Source organism: Loxodonta africana, chromosome 11 (genome assembly GCF_030014295.1).
Source record: "Loxodonta africana isolate mLoxAfr1 chromosome 11, mLoxAfr1.hap2, whole genome shotgun sequence".
In the NCBI taxonomy this organism is placed as follows: Eukaryota; Metazoa; Chordata; class Mammalia; order Proboscidea; family Elephantidae; genus Loxodonta; species Loxodonta africana.
This window is the reverse complement of record NC_087352.1, coordinates 81,144,474-81,168,593: the sequence shown is the minus strand read 5'-3', so window position 1 is coordinate 81,168,593 and position 24,120 is coordinate 81,144,474.

The window sequence follows — 24,120 nt, the reverse complement described above, 5'->3', positions numbered from 1 at the left end:
TATTTTATCTTCTTGGGGGCTACTGTAAATGGCATTGATTTGGTGGTTTCCTCTTTGATGTTCTTTTTGTTGGTGTAGAGGAATCCAACTGATTTTTGTATGTTTATCTTGTATCCCAATACTCTGCTGAACTCTTCTATTAGTTTCAGCAGTTTTCTGGAGGATTCCTTAGAGTTTTCTGTGTATAAGATCATCTCATCTGCAAATAGAGATACTTTGATTTCTTCCTTGCCAATCTGGATGCTCTTTATTTCTTTATCTAGCCTAATTGCTCTGGCTAGGACTTCCAGCACAATGTTGAATAAGAGTGGTGATAAAGGGCATCCTTGTTCAGTTCCCGATCTCAATGGGAATGTTTTCAGGCTCTCTCCATTTAGGGTGATGTTGGCTGTTGGCTTTGTATAAATGCCCTTTATTATGTTGAGGAATTTTCCTTCTACTCCTATTTTGCTGAGAGTTTTTTTTATCAGGAATGAGTGTTGAACTTTGTCAAATGCCTTTTCTGCATCAATTGATAAAATCGTGTGATTCTTGTCTTTTGTTTTATTTATGTGGTGGATTACATTAATTGTTTTTCTAATGTTGAACCATCCCTGCATATCTGATATGAATCCCACTTGGTCATGGTGAATTATTTTTTGATATGTTGTTGAATTCTATTGGCTAGAATTTTGTTGACGATTTTTGCATCTACATTCATGAGGAACACAGGTCAATAATTTTCTTTTCTTGTGGTGTCTTTACCTGGTTTTGGTATTAGGGATATGCTGGGCTCATAGAATGAGTTTGGTAGTATTCTATCCTTTTCTATGCTCTGAAATACCTTTGGTATTAGTGGTGTTAACTCTTCTCTGAAAGTTTGGTAGAACTCTGCAGCTAAGCCGTCGTGACCAGGGTTTTTTTTTGTTGGGAGTTTTTTATTACCTTTTCAATCTCTTCTTTTGTTGTGGGTCTATTTAGTTGTTCTACCTCTGTTTGTGTTAGTTTAGGTAGGTAGTGTGTTTCTAGGAATTCATCCATTTCTTCTAGGTTTTCAAATTTGAGTATAATTTTTCATAGCAATCTGATATGATTCTTTTAATTTCAGTTGGATCTGTTGTAATATCGCCCATCTCATTTCTTATTAGGGTTATTTGCTTCCTCTCCTGTTTTTCTTTTGTCAGTTTGGCCAATGGTTTATCAATTTTGTTGAGTTTTTCAAAAAACCAGCTTTTGGTCTTGTTAATTCTTTCAATTGTTGTTCTGTTTTCTATTTCCTTTAGTTCAGGTCTAATTTTTATTATTTTTTCTTCTGGTAACTGTGGGTTTCTTTCACTGGTCTCTATTTGTTCAAGTTGTAGGGATAATTCTTTGATTTTGGCCCTGCTTTTTCGATGTGTGCATTTATTGATGCAAATTGGCCTCTGAGCACCGCTTTTGCTGTATTCCAAGGGTTCTGATAGGAAGTGTTTTCATTCTTATTGGATTCTCTGAATTTCTTTATTCCATCCTTAATGTCTTCTATAATCCAGTCCTTTTTGAGCAGGGTATTTTTCAGTTTCCAAGTGTTTGATTTCTTTTCCCCACTTTTCCTGTTATTGATTTTCACTTTCATGGCCTTATGGTCAGAGAAGACGTTTTGTAATATTTCAGTGTTTTGGATTCTGCTAAGGCTTGCTTTATGACCTAATATGTGGTCTATTCTCTTGATAGAGTCCCACATGATTCTTAAGCTTTCTTCATTTTTTTTTAATTCTTTTATCTAATTTTTCTTCAAATATATTAAGTGCCAAGTGAATTATCTTTGAGTTCAGAAATTCTATCTTCTACTTGCTCAATTCTGCTCCTCTGACTTTCTATGCAGTTGTCTACTTCTGTAATTTTATTGTTAATCTTCTGAATTTCTGATTGATGCCTGTTTATGGATTTTTCCAGCCTATTAAATTTTTCATTATGTTCCTGAATAATCTTTCTAATTTCTTCAGTTGCTTTATCTGTGTGTTCCTTGGCTTGTTCTGTGTATTGTCTTATTTCCTTCCTGATGTCTTGAGGGTTCTGTATATTAAACTTTTATATTCTGCATCTGGTAATTCCAGGAATGCACTTTCATCTAGAAGATCCCTGGATTTTTTGTTTTGAAATCCTGTTGAAGTGATCATGTTCTGTTTCTTTACTTGACTTGATATTGACTGTTGTCTCCAAGCCATCTATAAGTTATTGTATTAGTTTATGCTTGCTTACTGTGTCGTAGTTTCTTGCTTTGTTTTGTTTTGGTATACCCCTATGGGTTGCTTGAGTGAGCTAGCTTGATTATTTTTGCCTTTGGAGCTCTGACCTCCTGTCCCCAGATACCTAGAGCTGTTATCAGGTATATCAGTCTAGGAGTCCATTCAGTTTTCTTGTATGAATTCGGCTCAGGTTTCCAGGTAGCTGATCATCAAGTGTGTGGTACAGGCTCTGCCCTATAGTCTTAGAGGGGCAAGGGTGATTGACGTATATACCAGTATCTGTTTGCAGCAGGGGGTCATGCTCTGAACAAGGTAGGGGTCTGAGAATTGACCCCTGAGTGTCTCTGAGTAAAGCACGTCCCTGTTCCCCAGAGTGTGGAGATGGGTGGGTTCTGCAGGCGGACCATGAGCACCCAAAGTTTTTGGTTGTAAGGACTGGGAGGTACCAGTTATCTTCAGACCCCTGTCACAGGTGGCTGTGTGACCTGAGTGGAGCTACCAGTCCTTAGGTCCCTGATGTGAGTAGGTGAGGACCTTGTTTAATAGGCAAAGCAATGTCAAACATCAAATTCCCACCTCTCCACTGCACAGCTGAAATCGTTGGAATCTGCCAGCAAGGGCCTATTCTCCTGAAATAGGCCCACACAGTCCATGCAGAAGGGAAAGGTGCTCAAAGTCCATGGACGGTTCATGCCTGGACAGGAGCTGCTTCTCTCCTGAGGTCCCCCAATTAGTGGAGCTAGCAAATTGTCTTTTCCACCAAATGCAATTTTTTTTCCATCCCCAAAGCCAAGAGGATGGCTCTAGGTGCTCAACAGTGCCTATCTCAGGCCCAGGGAACTGAGCCACTGAAGCCAGTTTGCAAGTGGGGGGGGCACATTAAAATATATGCAAGTACTTAGCTTTTGCTGAGAGTGCCGTTCTCCTCAGTTTCCAGAGGTGTGAGTAGGCTGTGTGGCTGGCTGCTTCTCCCTGAGGAAATTGTGACCAAACACTAGTACCAGCCCGCCACTGCCACTCTGGAAGTGGTGTCTGAGGGCTCCATGTGATTCAGGTCCTGTAACTCTCTCTCCACTTCTGAACCATCTCTTCCTCTCCCTTCCCCTCAGTTTGTTTTCTAAGCTTGCTTTTGGAGCTCAGGGCTCCTAGCTTGTCACAAATACACTCGTTTCACTTATTTTTTGGGGTCTTTGTTATAAAGAGGGCTTACCGGAAGGGCCTGCCTAGTCCTCTATCTTGGCTCTGCCTCTATTTTTCTATATTCTAGGAGTTGTCTAGGATTGGTGTGGCTTAAGAAGTAGGACTCATCAGCAAATTAGAATATAAATATCAAACCATCTAACCACCTGCACAGGTCTTTTTTTTTTTTTTTCTATTTGAAATGCAATTCAACGCAGAAGAGTGGGAAGACAAAACAAAGAAAAACAAAGAAGAAAACCCCAACTTTTAGAGAGCCTACTCCAGACAGGGAGCCCTGGTGGTGAAGTGGTTAAGAACTATGGCTGCTAACCTAAAGGTCAGCAGTTCAAACCTACCAGTTGCTCCTTGGAAACCCTATGGGGCAGTTCTACTCTGTCCTATATATTAACACTAGGGTATAGCCAGAGCTGACATTCAGGTAATCTGCCCAGATAGAAAAATGAGAATATGCTCTTAAGATGTTGAGATAATTTCCCCAGTTGATAAACTGCAACTGCCTTAAGCTCCCCTGTAACATCTTTCCCCCATCAGCATGGATGTTTCATTATCCAGCAACAAAAAGACTTACCCCTTGTTAAAGATAGTTTTTCAGAATAAGGTAAAATCATGACTCTCACACAGATATAGAGCAAGCGTTAAAGATTTTATTTAACTTGTTAACTAATGTGGAAACTGGAAATGCAATCACAACCAGTCCAAGGGAAAATCCAAAGACCTGATAAGTATGTAAACCCATCAGAAATGTTAAACCAAATTTGCTCAAGGTATGTAAACTGGCTTCTTCCATGATGGGGGAAAGAAGTAGATTGAACCTCTACGCAACAAAAATTTTTGTGTGCCTAATTAAAAAAAAAAAAAAACAGTTGCCATCAAGTCATTTCTGACTCATGATGACCCCATTTGTGAAGACTAGAGCTGCACTTCACAGGGTTTTGAAGGCTGTGACCTTTTAGAAGCAGATCGCCAGGCCTTTCTTCCAAAGTGCTTCTGGGTAGGTTTGAACTGCCAACCTTTTGCTTAGTAGTCAAACACTTAACCATTTGCATCCCCAGGGACTCCACTGTGTGTCTATAGGCAGAATTATTTGCATCACATCATTGTTGTTTGAGTTAATTCTATCTCCATGGAGTCGTAAAACAAGTCGAAGACAATTAAAAGCACAAACCCAAAGCAGGAGATAGCTCTCAAGCATGTGTTGTAAATAATAGAAAGCTTTACACTGAAGACATCTGGCAATCTTTTGGTCCAATTAAAAGTCACTATTTTTTGTTACAATCTTCCCCCCTTGTGATCAAGAATAATCTCAAAGAAAAGCAACGGTGTAAGGCTTATCTCATTACACCTGGCCTGATCACTTACCTAGGTGAAAAGAGGGTGTTAACTCACCACATAGGCCTTTGGAAGTTTGTTTTGGAAAAGCTATAGCTGTACAGTATTGAAAAATTCCAAAATTAACTTTTAATAAGGAATTTCAGATTGGACATTTTAAAGTTTCTACTATTTGGTATACCAAAGCTAGGAAGCCAAGTTGAAGAAACCTGCATGGAATTCAACCTTCAGTACCTATGTTGTTGTTGTTGTTGTTGTCATGTGCCATGTTGTGTGTCATGTGTGGATGATGTGGGTCAATTCCTCTCCTCTCAAACTCCCTGCCTGCCAGGAGGTCATCTTCCTTTCCATCCATTAGTCTAGAACTCTGTTAGCCAGTTTCCAGGTCAGTCTTCCTAAAAGGACTTTACAGCCACTGACTCCATAAGAAAATTAATAAAGTAAAAGAAGCTAAAGTAATTATATCTCCTTAAAAGTGGCATGTCCTACCTGATTCAGTGAGCATTATTCTCAGAAATAACAATCCAGGCAAGGCCTTGGTTACATACCCAATTTTTTCAATTACACCCTGATACAAAGGAGGACAGATTCTTACCAAACCTACGCAAATCATTTTTATCCTGCCATGAACAGTAAGGAGACTTTCTGAGAGTTTGTGGATTTGATGGGGGAGGGGAGAGGAGGGAGGGATAGTGAGAATTAGATATCATTTGAAAATACCTCATTTTCATTATAACAGCAGCATCTAGTAAATTGGTATGGGTTACAGATAGCTTAAGAATGAAAACAAAGGGCTTGATTATATATCCAGAAGAAAGAACATTCAAACAACATTAACAATATTCAAAAAAATAGTCATAATAAAAGTTTCCCCATCAGTTCATTCAGCCCTATGTAATTAAATCTTGTTCTGCTACATCTTAGATTGGCCGACTCACGAAGCCACCTGCTTCTTGACTAAAAAGAATTTTGGAATCCTGACTCAGCCCACTAGTAAGGTCTGAAAGTTTTCTAACCAACATTATCTGTATCCAAGAGTCTATTCTTTGAGGAGTCAAGAGTTTGATGTCTGGGGGCCCCGAGAACATCCTTGCTTGTTGAAGACAAACTCTGACCAGTAGCTAATGGCAGAGCCTTGAGGAAAGCATTAGAGTAAAACAAAAACAATCTGTAGGTGACAAAAAAAGAAAAAAAAAGTTGCCATCGAGTAGATTCTGACTCATAGTGATCCTGTAGGACAGTGTAGAGTTATAGGGTTTCCAAGGCTGTAATCTTTACAGAAGCAGACTGCCACATCTTTCTTCCTTGGGAAACTGGTGGATTGAAACCACCAACCTTTCGGTTAGCAGCCAAGCACTTTAACCACTGCGCCACCAGGGCTCCTTTCTGTAGGTGACAGACACAAAAATTTGTTGTGGTTATTTCCTACTACTGATTTTCAAATGGGAAAGATCTGATAAAATTTATAACAAGAATAAAGCAACTGTGGCACAAAAAACAATAAAGTCATTCCAAAAAAAAAAAAAGTAAACAAAGTGTCTCTAAGGATTATAACTAAGTATGTTTTCAAAGAAGACATTGAACGTTACAAATGGATGATTGTAATTTCTACAGAGGAAAAAATCTGAGAGATAACACCCAGTAATTCCGAGACATATACGTACTATATCAAGAGTATACCAAGAACATCAGGTACAGAGATTAAGACTAGAGTAGGGCCTGTTGTTGTTAGGTACCATCATGTCAGTTCTGACTCATAAGGCCTAGACATCTATATTTTTATAAAATTCTATGGGTTAAAGTCTGATGTGCACCATCAATTTAGAGTCACTGGTGTAGAAGATGCTAGATGAAAATTAAAGAATTAAATTTGTCCCAAATAAGCATTTCAAATAATAGCTGAAAGTGACTGATAACACTACACTGTTGGTGCCTGCTATTACCAGGCAAAGTACCTCCAGGACTCTGATCAGTAGGACCATATTATGAATAGTGAGGGCATTGACAAAGCTCTAGGAATTTTTCATGAAAAAAAGTTTCTGAAATATTTGTATTAGTAACATTTTATGTATTCAAATTTAACCCAGAGAAAGCTAAGCATTTCTTCTGATTTGACAACTCATTAAACAAGGCTAATTAGTTCTAGCATTGTTTATAAGGTGATTTTCCAGAGCCTTCTGGGTAATCTCAAAGATAGTTTTAAGTTTAAAAGATATTCCGAAAGTTTTCTTTATCCCCCTGCATTAGAATTTTATTTTTAGAAGACAAAATTAAGAAAAAAAAAAAGAGTTGTCAGAGGAAATTTGAGTATCTGATTAAGGTAGGATCATATGGGTGCCTGAGCAACAATACGTGGTTACTCTTTTAATCAAAGTGTCAACAAAGCATTTTAAAGTAAACATAAAAAGGTAACGTAATTGAAAAGAACCTTAACTCTTTCATAAATGAGGAAATTTTACTCTTTGTCGTTGGTTTTTTCACTCTTAAATAATCTCCAGGGAAGAATAATTAAAGGGATATTTAAAAAAAAAAAAAGGTAAAATCATGACTCTCATAAAGATGTAAAATGAACATGTGTCAAATAATTTGCTTAACTCATTAATTAATGAGGGACTCTGAAGAGGTGTTAAAACTAGTTCAAAGGAGAAGCCAAATACCAGGCAAATATATGAACCCATCAGACATGTCAAAATTAACTTGCTTAACAGGTGCAACAGTGGATTCTTGCACACTAGGGGAGAGAAGTCAATTGAACATCCACCAGACAATATTTTTGCATGTCTTTAGAAAAGAATTTGGGCTTCTTTTAGTGTCTCTTTACGGCCGTTATTATTAGGAAATCGGTCCCTGGATGATGCAAACAATTTGCACCCTTTTTACTAACCTAAAGGTTGGCTGTTCAAAACCACCCAGCTCCACTGTAGAAGAAAGGCCTGGCAATCTGCTTCCGTAAACATTACAGTCAAAAAACAAACCCTATAGAGCAGTTCTACTCTGTAACACATGGGATCACCATAATGGCAATGGGTTTGGTTTTTTTTTTGGGGGGGGTGGGCATGGTGCAAATGGTTAAGCACTGGGCTACTAAGCAAAGGTTGGCAGCTCCAACCCACCTAGAGGTGCCTTGGAAGAGAGTCCTGGCAGTCTCCTTCTGAAAGACTACAGCCATTAGAAACCCTGTAGAGCAGAGTTCTACTATAACCCACATAGATGTGGACTCTCCACGAGTCAGAATTGACAAGAATTATGTGCATGGCTACTAGGTCTCTACAAGTTAACTTCTCATTCTACAGAGATCTAAGATGAAAGGTCTAAACTCTAAAATCAGAAAGCCCAGAAGAATGTGCTTTTCACAACGTATAGTGTGCAACTGAAGGCATCCGGTAATCTTTTCGGTCCATTTAAAAGTCTTTTGCAATTTCTCCTTACACTCTGAGATTGCAGAGGCCTCAGGAGCCAAGCCTGCTAAATATTTACCATCACTTGTTAAGTATTTTTACTTATGCTCCTGTGCACCATAGAGAATAAGATGTCGTTGATGTGCTCGTAGTCCAACAGTAAAGACAGACCGGTAAACGGAACAAAGGTAAACACAAGGCACTTGTAGGATAAGGCACATGAACCCACCTTTTAAGGCCAGGAAGGCTCTCTTGAGTAACAGTAGGATTTGGCAAAGAAATAGATAAGGCCAGATGTGAAGGGAACAAGCAGAAAGGCATCTGAGCAGAAGAAATGGCCTAAGCCATAATTTGGAAGCAAAACAGACCAAGGGAGTTTGAAGGAACTGCAAGGAGCTCATTTAGTCATTGAGAGGAAAAAATATCTGCCTCCATCCATGACCTGGCTCCAGAATAAACCCCTGAGTAGCAGCAAAGCCATTCCCACTGCTTTAGAGAACATGAAGAAAAATACATACTGAACAAACAACAGGCAAAATGTGTGAGTGGAATATTGTAAATAACTCTGAGCCAATTCTACAAATTGGCTTCCAGCCATCCTAAATATCGCCTAGGAATTATTTATAATGCCCGGTGTAACATTCTGCGGTAACACAAAAACACACAATAGAGAGTTTGTTAAAATTTAATCCCAACTTAAAATCTAGGCAGAGAGGGTCAGGACCAGGGCGGCAAAGAATTTTCATCAGGAGCATCTTACTCAAGTAAAAATCAACAAGACCATCAAACTGAAAAAAAAAAAAATTCTATTTCCCAGAGTTGGTAAATTCTGAAATACACAGAAGACTCTCCTTGTGATTGACCACCATATCCAACACAGGACTGGGTATTCCCCAGTGCTGAGGAGAAGGTGATTGGAACTAAATCCCACTTGTTGATCAATATGCCTCCCGCCTATCTGAACTATAAAACTACCTCTGGAAAAATGGAACTGTAACCAGAGCCCCAAGATAACTTCAGCAGTGAAGAAATCTTCATTAAAAAATAACGGCCTCCACTTATTTACTATTTATTGTGTACCAGGCCCTTTAAAAACAGTACCCATTTAATCTCAAAACAACCCTTTGTGGTATATTTTACTGCAGTACATTATCATGTCCATTTTGTGGACATATAAACTAAAAATCTGGGAAATGAAGTAATTTGCCTAAATTGCCTAAAGTAGAGGAGCTCAGATTCCAATCCCCATTTACCCATCTAAAGCCCATGATACTAAAAATATAGAACATGTGGGAAAATGGAGCTTCTTCAAGGACTTCTAAATGATGAAATGTATTAACAGCATCTATCAAAGAGGATTTTGTATCTGTGAAGTAGATTCTTGGACCTTAACCAGGCCTGCCTTTAACATCTGTAGAACTCTGGACAGGAATGCAAATAGAAGTCCACAAACCATATGTTTACATACTAAAAGTAATAAATCAACCTAACAAGCTGTTAAATAAAATATGTTCTACACTCCTGCCTTGATAAATACACTTTATAATGACTGGGAGGCCAGATTCCAATTAAAAATCCCTCAGCTCACAGTGGAGACCTGGTGGCATAGTGTTTAAAGCTCAGCTGCTAACCAAAAAGGTCAGCAGTTCGAATCCACTTCTTGGAAGCCCTATGGAGCAGTTCTACTATGTCATATAGGGTCGCTATGAGTCAGAATTGACTTGAAGGCAACGGGATTCAACTCACAGCAGGCCTGATGCAATGCACCTGCCCCACTCCCACCCCACTCTTCAACCCGTCCTATTTTGCAAAGGGCCTGGCACGCACTTATGAGGCCACCCCATTCCACATGTCCAGGCTCCATCCACAACACCCAAACGGATGTCCCTTGGCCACTGGTAGAGTTGACTACCTCTTGAGTACAGATTCAGGGGAGATGTCTGCACAAACCCTGGACACAAACTCAGGGCCTTCTGAACAGAGGTCTCTACAAACTCAGGGCCTTCTGAACAGAGGTCTCTGGGGGCCTGAGCACTGTCTAGAATGTGCTACGTGAAGTTCCGTCTTTGGACCAGTTCTGGTCCTAGAATTTTCTATCACCATCCCGCATCAAGTTAAGTACAGAAAGTGAAAATAAGCACTTAGGGTCTTTCATAGTAATTTGACATTGCCGCAACATCCAAGTACAGGATTCTGTATTTTACAAAAACTATCAGTCTGCTACAGTTCGGAAAAAAAGGAAGAACCTCAGGGAGATGGATTGACACAGTGGCTCAAGCATAACAACGGTTGTTAGGCTGGCGCAGGACCAGGCAGTGTTTCGTTCTGTTGTAATGAGGTCTCTATGAGTCGGAACGACTTGAGGGCACCTAACAACAACACCACAGTTAGGAAATTAGGAATTAAAAAACAAATATATATATATATATCTTAAAACTCATACGGATAGAAAAGCCCTGTACAGAATGGGGTCGGAGCAGGAGCTGACTCCTCCTCCCACGGGGAGGGGCATAGCTCTAGGCAGGCTTGAGCAAGGCCCTCCAAAGCCCTGGCCTTTAGGAGATGACTCCTCCATCCAAGGGCGGCTCTAACAGTAACAATGCTTTCTCTGCTTTTTCCAATCTCACTTTAAATATCTCCGTGTCTTTGTGGCCTTGGGCTCTGTCCAGGCCGGCCGTTGAACTGTGAAAGCAAGCTCTGCTATTAAATTTGTGGGCTCTGGGGATCCCACATGACAATAAGCAGAGGCATGACTAATAAGTGGCAACAGGAAGCCTCTAAGCCTCTCGAACTCCTGCTACAAGCGTTCTACTGATTAGCTCCAGCTGGCACATCAGGGCAAAGCCAATAAAGTTCAGTTCCCGTTAACGCAGGACTACTTTGATAGTTCAATGGAAAGATTTTAGATCTCCTATATTTGTTCTTGCCCTGAAACCTCAATGCCTGCTGAAGGTACTTCCTCACGCCTCTTTTTTTCTACGCCTGTTGATCAAGGAATTTCAAAATAAAGGGAAGGAATTCGAGACTCTTTGAGATCCATTTCAAAGAAAAGGAGTTTCTAGAGAGTAAAACAATAAATATAATTCAAAATATTATTGCAACCATCTTGATATTATTGCCTAAAGGTTTTATTTGGGAATAAATTGTTTTTAAAATGACTTGGAATAAGGAATATGATTTGCCACTATGAATTTTTATTCACGTCCTAATTCCATTTGTTCATACTCAACCTTTAACATGTATATCATTCATTCTTCACACACTTGCTCCCTTTCTGCACTCTCCTCTCCCTGCAACACGCACACACACACACACACACACAAACACGCACACAAAGCAACTGCTGGTGAGAGTTCTAGTACCTTCATTCAAAAGAATATTATATTTAACTATTAATAAATAAAGTAATAGATTTAGCAAATGTTTGATACAGACCACATAATAAAATATTACATTTTTAAAGTATAAATAAATAAACCAATTGCCCTTGGGTCAGCTCTGACTCCTGGAGACCCCATGTGTATAAGCGTAGAGCTGCACTCTGTAGGGTTTTCAATGGTCATGATCTTTTGCAAGTAGGTTGCCAGACCTTTCTTCTGAGGTGCCTCTGGGTGAACTTGAACCCTCAACCTTTTGGTTAGTAGCTAAGCACTTAACCCTTTGCAATAACCAGGGACTCCACAAAGTAATAAATATCTAACTCCAGTTAAAAATATCCAATAGCATCCAGGAATTTTCTATTAAAACATAAAATTTGAAGGTCCAGCTTTTATGCAGACAAGCAGTAGAGGAGGTAAAATGTGAAAGAAGTCTGCTAGTACCTTCCTTAGAAGGCATTGTCCTCAATCTCTCTACTGTGGCTCACATATTTTCTTAACAAATTGCCCACCTTTACTTTAAGGCCAAGGTTTTGTTCAGCAGCAAAGATCACTTATTAACCTTACATAAAGGTTAAAGATTGTAAACCAAGTACAGCTTTCAATATCACACTTGAAATTGCTTCAATAGCCTTCAGTACCAGCAGTACCTTAGTGGTGTAGGTACAAACATGATTTTAACCCTGGAATAGTCCATCGACAATAACCCTTTTTGCTCAAGCAGTGACATGATCTCTGGAGACATAGAAAGAGTTTAGATCCACTTTTTCTGAGCCATTCTTGGTATTAACTTATTTTAGGCAGGCATCTTTTCCTTCTCCCAGACAAGTGATTCTAAGTTTTAGTGTCAAATAAGAAAGACCAAAGAAGAATTGACACCTTTGAATTACGGTGCTGGGGAAGAATATTGAATATACCATGGACTGCCAAAAGAATGAACAAATCTGTCTTGGAAGAAGCACAGCTGGAATGCTCCTTAGAAGAGTGCTTTGAACATGTTATCAGGAGGGACCAGTCCCTGGAGAAGGACATCATGCTTGGTAAAGTAGAGGGTCAGTGAAAACGAGGAAGACCCTCAATGAGACGGACTGACACTGTGGCTGCAACAACTGGCTCGAGCATCACAACGATTATGAGGATGGTGCAGGACTGGGCAGTGTTTCCTTCTGTTGTACACAGTGTCTCTGTGAGTCGGAACCGACTTGATAGCACCTAACAACAACAACAACAAAAAAAAAAAACAAGAACAATTTAGAATCATTTTAAAATGCAAATTGCTGGGCCATGTCCCTAGAGACTTTGATTCAGTTTGGCCCCGAGAACTTGCAATTTTAATGGAGTTGTTCCATGGGACAGCCTTAGAGAAACACTGTATTGGAACCTAGAGTGTTTTAAGTACTGAGTGAATCAACTAGCACTTATTGAGTTTGAGCTCATCTTACCTTGATGACTAAGGTGTCATGGTAAAAAAAAAAAAAAAAAGGTGTCATGGTGGGAGAACATAATTTCACAGACTGATTCGCAAACTAATAAACATCACAAAAGCTATCAGAATAATAATATAGCCAAAGTTGCCAAAGTAAACACAAGTTTATAGTCTCTTCTCAGAACCTCTTTGTTAAGAAAAGCACTAAAATTTAGAAAAAAAGCAAGACAGTGACTATTATGGATTGAATTGTGTTCCCACAAAAAAATGTCGTATAAATCCTAACCCTTATACCTGTGGAAAAAGGAGCCCTGGTGGCACAGTGGTTAAGTATTCCATTGCTAACCGAAAGGTGGGCAATTGGAACCAACCAGCTGTTCCACAGGAGAAAGATGTGGCAGTCTGCTTCCGTAAAGATTACAGTCTTGGAAACCCTATGAGGCAGTTCTAATCTGCCCTATAGGGTCTCTATAAATCAGAATTGACTCACCAGCAATGGATTTGGTTTCAGTTTGGTAGACCTGTGGACGTAATTGGAAACCCTGGTGGTGCAGTGGTTAAAAGCTGCAGCCGCTAACCAAAAGGTTGGCAGTGAGAATCCACCAGGCAATCCTTAGAAACTCTACGGAGCAGTTCTACTCTGTTGTATAGGGTTGCTATGAGTCAGAATCGACTCTGTGGCAAGAGGTTTGGTTTTTACAGGTGGATAGAATCCCATTTGGGAACAGGGTTTTCTTTGTTAAGTTAATGAGGCCATATCAGTATATGGTGTGTTTTAAGCCAATCATTTTTGAGATATAAAAGGAGCAGATTAGTCACAGAAGCAAGAAAACACAAATGGGAAAGATTGATGTCAAGTGGAGATCACCAAGGAACCCAGGAGAAGAAGCTGAAAGATCAAGGAATTTTCCCCCAGAACAGAGACTTGCCCTAGAGCCTGCGCCCTACATTAGAACTTCTAACTTGTGGCGAAATAAATTTCTGTTTGTTAAAGTCACCCGCTTGTGGTATTTCTCTTATAGCATCGCTAAGGAACGAAGATAATGACAGAATGTCATTTCAACAATATTGTTTAACAGGCTTACTCAAGGACTATTTAAATATCTAAGACAAAGTATCTGCCATTTTATGTTTATTTAGAGCCCAAACACTGTGAGGTTACGTGTAAACTTGTAGACTTAGATCCACAGGAAAGATAACCCCAAAAGTGAGAGTTGTGTTGCTCTGTAAAACACTAACCAAATTTGTATCTATTAGCAAATTCATTGCAATATTCTTTTATCTGACTGGCCATGTATAAATCTCCACTTCTCAAATTCTCCTTTGAACCAGTCTTGCCATCTTACTGGTTTCCTCATTAAGCAATAAGTTGGAAAAAAAAAAATCTTTGACATGTGTTCATTTTATATTTGTATAAGAGTCATGCTTTGAATTTTTTGAGAACTGTGCTTTGACAGTTATAGAGGTTCCACTGAGATGCTCAAACGCACTTACCTGCCAAAGCCAGTTAAACTACTTTGGCCAAAAACTACAATTTCTCGTGTTCTTTAAGCCTAAGCACATCTTTTCTTGGCTTCCAGAGTGAATCCCAAGTAGCAATAGATTCTGTTCCTGACTGTCTGTTTCTCTTTTTAGTTTCTTGCTGTGTTTTTGTTTTGTCTCTGGTTCTTGGCCACATCTGGCTCTGATTCTAGTTTGCGCACAGCCAATAAGTGATTTCCCATTGGCGGCAGCAGTGGGGATCTGGTTTTATGGTTTGACAGCATGGTGCTCTATATCAGGATGCTGGACATCTGTCCTCTATCAGGGGAGAGACAACCGAGAATCTTGCCGATAAGCCTTTTTTACTTGTTTGTTTGTCCCTTTATATGCTCAAATCAATTAAGAAAACATTGTGGGCACATTAGAAAGGAAAACCAGAGAATCTTTGTGTTTCTGTGTTTACTTCCACCTGTGGCTGATATTGTGTAAGTGAAGCTTCGAGCTTTCTGTGTATCTATGTGTCTATGATTGAGGCCAGCCTTAACCTCTCATTCCGTGAATTCAAAATATTTTCCTACCTTTGAAGGATGTTAATAAATTAGATTGTAAAGCCTCTCAAAATGAAGGAGCTTTGTTTTGAATTGGTTCAAAGAGATTAATAAGTGATTACATAATATTCTTAAAATGCTCCCAGAAAATTAAAAAAAAAAAAAAAAACCCTGAATTTTAAATGTGACACTCTTTTAAGAAAAAGCAAATGGATAAGCCTTCTTATGGAAACTGCTAGCCCAGAAGCATGTTTATATAAAAATCCAAGTTAAAACTGACTTAATAATCTGGGCTAAGAAATATCTTTCCCATGATTGTATGATATACAGACACTTTTTTTTTTTTTACCTAAGATTTGTTTTTGTTGTTTCTCACAAAGGAACTCATTAATCTGAATTTCCAAACTTCTTATATTATACCGGTTTAGTGATCAAATAAGCTGACATTACTCCTACATTGTTTTTAATATTGTGAAAAATGTAAAATTATGTTCAACAAAAATAAACTATAATTCTGATAAGTTTTTGATAGAGACAGTGATTATTTCTGTAGAGTGTCCACTTAAACATAACTTCCAAGATCTTTAGTTAACTAAAAAATCTTGGGCTAATTTTAAATTGAGCTAATTATTGGATAATCTTTAGCTATTTGGATAATTTCTAAGTAAAAAAGAATACCAAAACCTTGTTCGCTAAGCTTAGATTTTATATATATATAATATATTTTAATATATTACAAAGTGACTATAATTTTACATCATATTATTAAATGTCCTCATTCTTGCCACTTTAAAAATGTATAAAACTGATATGTGTGGTTAGAGAGGCTGAGCCTTGCCACTGTGTTTGCTAAACTGCTTGTATGTTAGTCCGTTATCTTCTTATGACTAACTGTCAATAAAAGAGCCGTTAGTTTATTTGGTAAAAGTTATATTTAATATGGGTATATGAGATTATACTAGGAGAGTAGTCATCAGAAAATAAAATTGTGTATACAGGGTAATGGAATTTCCCTCATCCCCAAAAAAAAAAAAAAAAAGTTTTGTTCTAAAGGAAAGTATAGCCTTGTTCCAGAATATGAAAGATGACAGGGAAACCAAAACTTGAGTTTTTATAGCAATTTGTAAATGTTTTGAGGGAATTCAATTTTATTCACTTTTGTCTTCTTCAGGGTTCTCTAGTGAAACCTAACCAGTAAGATAGATATAGATAGAGATACAGATAGATATGAATAGAGATTTCTTTTAAGTAATTGGCTCACAGGATTATGAGGGGCTGGCAAATCCAAAATCTATAGGTGAGGTGGAGTTTCCCTAAGCATGCGCCCCAAAATCCACGGGTCAGGCAATAGGAAGAGTAAAGGAGGGAGTTCTGAAAAAATGGCTCTCTGTAGCTTGGAGGCAGAACACTCCCTAGGGAAACTTCTTTTTTGCACATAAGGCCTTCAACTGATTAGATGAGGCCCATCCCCATTATGGAAGGTAACCTGCCTCATTTAAAGCCAACTGATTGAATCACGTGTAACTGCTTAATAGCAGCAACTAGACCAATATTTGACCAAATAGCTGGGCACCATAGCCCAGCCAAGTTGATGTATAACATTAATCAGCACACCTTGGTTTATAATACCTGAAACTGAAAAGAATCAATAAAAAATATATTAAAATTTTGGCCAGGTTTACTCTGTTTTTATGGGCTCATTCATCTGCCAAGTATTATACCAATGCAAAGTAGAACTTGGAACTCTCTGTCAAAGGACAACTCATCTTGAAATATTTAGTCTTTTCTTACTCTTTACTTCTGTATAATCTGCCAGAATAACATTCCTACACACCAGAATAATTTTCTATGCTTCGTGTTGCCTTGTGATGTCCTTGATTATCAGCCTTTTTACAAAAAGAACAAAGTGTATTCACTTCTGAAAGGACTAAGGTCAGTGGTGATGTTGAAACAGAGGTACAGGGATCAACACCTTTGAAAGAGAAAGGGCGGAAGCAGGCTAGAGTATTGGAGGAAGTCGAACAGTGTTGCAAACCCACAAAATCTTGGCCAGCCCCTCGTGGGGAGCTCTGGAACATATATGGCTCCTCAGAGTATCCAGCACAGGACCGAAATGGTCAGGCCCTTATACCCGAGATTTGATTTGTTGTTGACTATGGGCCAACAGGAAGAGATTGTGATTGGACAAGGTGGCTCTATATGGCTGAGGAAATCCCAAGGGAACTGACAGCTGGAGGCTGCCTGTGACAGCCAGGCAACAAGTCCTTCCATGAAAGGGAGTCTATCTGGTAAACTCACATTCATGCCCACCGCAATTCTTTACAGTTACCTGAACTATATTCATTTAAATATTGTATTGTCACTTGGGTTAAATTGGCGGCCAAGAATTATGTCTCAGGGACCCATGATCCTATCTTAATCAGAGGAGAAATAACAACACCTGATTTTGCCTTTTCAAGATCATAACCTAAATTTAGAAAAACACAAATCTTTAGGGTATTTTTATCACCTAAAAGTAATTTAGAGATTTTCCATTGAGCCCCTAGAAAACCATAAAAGTATCCTCTGCCTTGTAAAAAGAAGGATGGTAGAAATGATAAGGTGTGTTTGGACTGACTGCTCCATATTTCTTAATTAGTTCCACACTAACTAAGAAGTGTAAGAACAAAAGATGATTTCATACAAGTTAAATACTATCAATAAAATCATTTCAGAGAGTATATACTTTACAGTGGTGGTTCCCAAAGTGTGATTGTGTGATTCCCAGGGCAGCAACAGCAGCAGCACCTGGAAAAAAAAAAAAAAAAACATTGCTGTGGAGCCAGTTCCAACTCCTAGCAACCCCATAGGACAGAGTAGAACTGACCTATAGAACCTTGATAGAAATGTAAATTTTGGAGCCCCACCCCGGACCTATTGAATGAAAACTCTGGAGAGGGGCCCAGCAATCTAAGGTTTCAAAACCCTCCATGTGATTCTGACGCCTGATAAAGTTTGAAAACCATTGCCTTACAGAATGAATTGAAAGGCCCTGGAAATTTGTTAATGTCCTCACTTCCCATTATATATTCTTACCCTCAAGAGAGACATTGATCACATACCCTTTCAGGGGCTTTTGGAAACTCTGTGGGGCAGTTCTACTCTGTCCTATAGGGCCACTATGAGTTCGAATTGACTCTGTGGCAACGGATTTGTTTTTTTTTTTTTGGTTTTCATTTTTACATTACTAATTACTTTAATAAATTAATCATAGCATTCAGTCTCATTACATTAGGTTTCTGTCCTGCCCAGATGCTTATATTCATAAACTACAGTCATGAATTTGTATCTTCAACTAAGAATAGTCTCAGAAACACATTGAAAGGACTATGCTGGATATTTCAAACTACTGATATTTCAAGGCAAGGACTCATGAGTCAGGCTTTGAAGACGGAACATGACCTCATTTAGACAACTACCTATTCCTGACGACCAAATCAGGATTTGCAAAATTCTTTTTACTCCAAAAGCAGACAACTCCATGAAAGCAAAACAAAAACAAATTACATTGGACTGAATGAACCAACAGAAAAAGAAATTTAACTGTAATTATTTTATTTTGGTATTTAGTATTATTTTTAATGTTCTCATTAGTGTATGAGGAAGTCTTTTTTTTTTTTTTTTTCCTTAATCTGCCTCTGACTTTCAATTTAGTACACTGTGTTTCGGCAGATTGAAATTAAATATTTTGTAAATGATACCTGATTTTCATTAACCCCTCAGAATTCAGAAACAAATACTTTTACTTAATATCCTTACTTGTAATGAAAATATGGTTATTTGCATATATTCAATGAGCATCTATCTTCCTTCTTACTACGGTATAACTGTACAAATTAATTGTGTAGTCAAGACCCATATCTGGAGTGTCGTATTTGAGAATGATTTCCATTCGATAAAGCATAACAAGCTCACCATTAAAGAATAAAGATTATGCTTGATGTGTGAAGCCTACAAAGCCCTCCCAGGAAAGTTGGCCTGGTACTTCTTCTATAGCTTAAAAGATCTCTGTCTCCCAGGCGTACATAAAGCAATTTCTTGGTAGTCGGGAACCTTATAAAATGTTGGAAACATCTAGGAGATAGGATGTCAACTAAGCTTATAGATACTGCTGGTGAAATTTGGTAGAGTGAGTTTCTTGGTCTTGGTTTCCTAGACTGAGAAGAGTAAATAATGGAGGCTTTTAAAAGCCCAAGTCAAGATTCCTTTACAAAGTTTCCAAAGAGAAGTTAATTCTCTCCTCCTACTTTGCACAACACTGTCTGCTTCAAGAGGCTTACATTCGTTAACTTACACCGCTTGCTGCACCTGTGTAAATAATTAGGCCAAATTCAATGAGGCCAGATTATTTTTGTTAAACTTTGCAGATTATTTGTGGTTATGGGGGAAAGTAGAAGTTAAAAAATTATCTAAAACATGGAAATAAAACTAAGGGATAACTGCATGTATTTTCAATGACATCATTTGACAAAGCTGAACTAAGGAATATATAAATATCCAGGAGTATGCATTCATATTTGACTTTGTTATTTAATATCATTGCTTAGAATTTAGGCACTGTGAATGATATCATAACTTGTAAAACTTTTATCAGGTAGAAAGTAACACCAACTTTACAGTTTTATTACTTTGTAAACCATTAACTTTTTGTATTTATTTACATAAATTTATTTCAGCATTCCTTTGACTTCATTAATACATAAATCTCCATTTTCAAAATTCTCCATAGAATCAGTTTTAACATCTTACTGGTTTCCTCATCCATTAATGAGTTGAATATCATTAATATCACATGTAAGTAATATTTTGCTGAGGATCATTCAAAAGTGACTGAAGCAGTATAATAACAGGGGACTGCCAGAAACTGAAGCTGGACTCAGAAGAGGGCATGGAACCAGGGTTATCATTGCTTTTGCCAGATGGATCCTGGCTGAAAGCAAAGAATACCAGAAAGATGTTTACCTATGTTTTATTGACTATGCAAAGGCATTTGACTGTGTGGATCGTAACAAATTATGAACAACATTGAGAAGAGTGGGAATTTCAGAACGCTTAAGTGCTCATGAGGTACCTGCACATAGATCAAGAGGCAGTTGTTTGAACAGAACAAGGTGACACTGCCTGCTTTAAAATCAAGAAAAATATGCCTCAGGGTTGTATCCTTTCACCATACTTATTCAATCTATATGCTGAGCAAATAATCCAAGAAGCTAGACTATATGAAGAAGAATGGGAAATCATGATCGGAGGAGCACTCATTAACAACTTGTGTTATACAGATGACACAACCTTGCTTGCTGAAAATGAAGAGGACTTGAAGCACTTACTGATGAAGATCAAAGACCACAGCATTCAGTATGAATTACACTTCAACATAAAGAAAATAAAATCCTCACAACCAGACCAGTAAGCAACATCATGATACCACAGAGAAAAGTTTGAAGGTGTCAAGGATTTTGTTTTACTTGGATCCACAATCAATACCCATGGAAGCAGCAGTCAAGAAGTCAAAGGACAAATGACACTTTGCATTGGACAGATCTGCTGCAAAAGACCTCTTTAAAGTGTTAAAATGCAAAGATGTCACCTTGAACACTAAGGTGGGCCTGATCCAAGCTGTGGTGTTTTCAGTTGCCTCATGCGTGTGAAAGCTGGACAATGAATAAGGAAAGCCAAAGAATTGACACCTTTGAGGTATGGTGCTGGTGAAAAATGGACTGCCAAAAAAACAAACAAAACCGTCTTGGAAGAAGTACAGCCAGAATACTCCTTAGAAGCAAGGATAGAAAGACTACAGCTCACATACTTTGGACACGTTATTAGGAGGGATCAGTCCTTGGAGAAAGACATCATGCTTGGTAAAGTAGAGGGTCAGAGAAAAAGAGGAAGACCCTCAATGAGATGGAATGACACAGAGGTGCAACAATTGTGAGGATGGTGTAGGATCAGGCAGTGATTCGTTCTGTTGTACGTAGGGTTGCTATGAGTGAGAACCGACTCTATGGCACCTAACGACAACAACACAATGAATTGGACAAAATCTTTCACATATATTCATTTTACATTTGTATGAGAATCATACTTTCTGATTTTTTGAGAAGTCTACTTTTATGATTGACACCAGATATGTTTCGGAATTCAGAATTCTTGAGATTATAGCAAGTGGAAAGACATGTATGTTATCTAACATCTTTATATATATATAAATGTATATATATATACACATTATATATAATAATTTATATATATATAAATGCAAGGCATTATGTATAGCATTCAGCCAGGAAGTAAGTATTGTGTTTCAGGAATAGGAATATAGAAATATAACATACTGTATACCAGGAATATATATAATCTTCCAGCACTCCATGTACCACCTGAGAAAGCACCCCATGACCAAACACCTTACTATTTCTTTAGTGAAACATATTGCTATGAATTGAATTGTGTCCCCCAAAAATATGTGTTATAAATTCTAACCTCTATGCTTTCTATGCCTGAGTTTATAATCCCATTTGGGAATGAGTTGTCTTTGTTATGTTAATGAGACAGGATTATTGTAGGTGTATCTTGAGTTAATCTCTTTTGAGATATAAAAGAGACTAAACATGCAAGGAAGTAGGTGGAGATGCTAGAAGATAGATGTTACGCCACAAGAAGATTGCCCAGGAGCAGAAACTCAGAAGAGACAAGGAACTTCCTCCAGAGAAAAGAGAGAGAGAAAGCCTTCTGCTAGAGCTGGCACCCTGAATTTGGATTTCTAGTCATCCGAACTGTGAGAAAATAAATTTCTGCTTGTTAAAGTCATCCTCTTGTGGTATTTCTCTTATAGCAGCTAGATAACTAAAAAAAAAAAAAAGATAACTAAGACAGAATTTAGTACCAGAAGAATGGGGAACTGCTGTAACAGATACTTAAAATGTGGAAGTGGTTTTGTAATTGGCTAATGGGTTAATAAGAGGCTGAAAGAGTTTTAAGGTGCCTCATTATGAGTCGGAATCAACTCAATGGCAACCGGTTTGGTTTTGGTTTTAGAATGGTATCACAACTCGTCTGTAAGTTTGTCCTATTGTGGTGATTTGCATGCAACTCTGATGCTGAAAGCTATGGCACTGGTGTTTCAAACTCCAGCAGGGTCACCCATGGTGGACAAGATTCAGTGGAGCTTCCAGACTAAGACAGACTTGGCAGTCCACTTCTTAAAAAATTGGCTAGTGAAAACCTTATGAATAGCAGTGGAACATTGAATAATATAGTGCCAGAAGATGAGCCCGTCAGATTGGAAGGCACTCAAAATCAACTGGGAAAGAGCTGGTTCCTCAAAGTAGTGTCGACCTTTAATGACATGGATGGAGTAAAGTTTTCAGGAACTTCATTTGCTGGTGTGACACAACTCAAAATGATGAGAAGCCACTGCAAATGTCCATTAATGATCAGAATGTTAAATGTACAAAGTATGAATCCAGGAAAATTGGAGGTCATCAAAAATGAAATAGAATGTATAAAAATTGATATCCTAGGCATTAGTGAGTTGAAATGCACTGGTATTGGCCATTTTGAATTAGACAATCATTTGATCTACTATGCCGGGAATGACAAATTGAAGTGGAATGGTGTTGGATTCATCTTCAAGGGAAAAGAGCATTTCAAGGTTTATCCTGAAGTACAGTACTGTCAGTTATAGGATAATATCCATAAGTCTGCAAGGAAGATGAGTTCATACAAATTTTATTCAAATTCACGCACCAACTACTAATGCCAAAGATGAAAAAATTGAAGATTTTTACCAAATTCTCTAGTCTGTAATCAATCAAACATGCAATCAAGATGCATTGATAATTACTGGTGGTTGGAAAGCCACACTCATGTTGGAAATAAAGAAGAAGGATCTGTAGTTGTAAAATATGGCTTTGGTAATAGAAGCCAGAGGTAGCATGATAGAATTTTGCAAGATCAATGACTTATTCATTGCAAATACCCTTTTCAACAACATAAACAGTGACTGTACACATGGATTTTGCCAGATGAAATACACAGGAATCAAATCAACTACATCTGTGGAAAAAGACGATGCAGAAGCTCATTATCAGCAGTCAGAACAAGGCCAGGGCAGCCCATGGAACAGATCATCAATTGCTCATATGCAAGTTCAACTTGAAGGTGACAAAAATTAAAACAAGTTCTCAAGAGCCAAAGAACAGCCTTGAGTATATGCCACTAGAATTTAGAGACCAAGAATAAATTTGGTGCGTTGAACACTAATGACCAAAGACCAGACAAGTTGTGGAATAACATCAAAGACATTATACATGAAGAAAGCAAAAGGTCATTTAAAAAACAGGAAAGAAAGAAAAGACCAAAATGGATGTCAGAAGATACTCTGAAACTAGCTCTTGAATGTAGAATAGCTAAAGCAAATGGAAGAAATGATGAAGTAAAAGCTGAACAGAAGATTTCAAAGGGCAGTTCAAGAAGTCAAAGGCCAGTATTATAACAAAATATGTAAAGAACTAGGGTTAGAAAACCTAAATGGAAGAATACATTTGGCACTTCTCAAGCTGAAAGAATTGAAGAAATAATTCAAGCCTCAAGTAACAATACTGAAGGATTCTAAGGTCAAAATATTGAAAGACACAAGAAGCATCAAAAGTAGACGGAAGGGATACAGAGAGTTGCTTTACCAAAAAGAAATGGTTGATGTTCAGCCGTTTCAGAAGGTAGCACATGATCAAAAATCGAAGATATTGAAGGAAGAAGTCCAAGCTTCAATGAAGGCATTGGTGAAAAACGAGGTTTCAGGAATTGACAGAATACCAGTTGAGATGTTTCAACAAACGGATGCAACACTGGAAGTGCTCACTTGTTTATGCCAAGAAATTTGGAAGGCAGCTACCTCACCAACCGACTGGAACATACTCATGTTTATGCTCATTCCAAAGAAAGGTGATCTAATGTGGAAATTATAGAACAATATCATTAATATCACATACAAGGAAAATTTTGCTGAAGATAATTCAAAAATGGCTGCAGGAGTACATCAACAGGGAACTACCAGAAATTCAAGCCAGGTTCCCGAGGATGTGGAACAAGGGGCATCATTGCTGATACCAGATG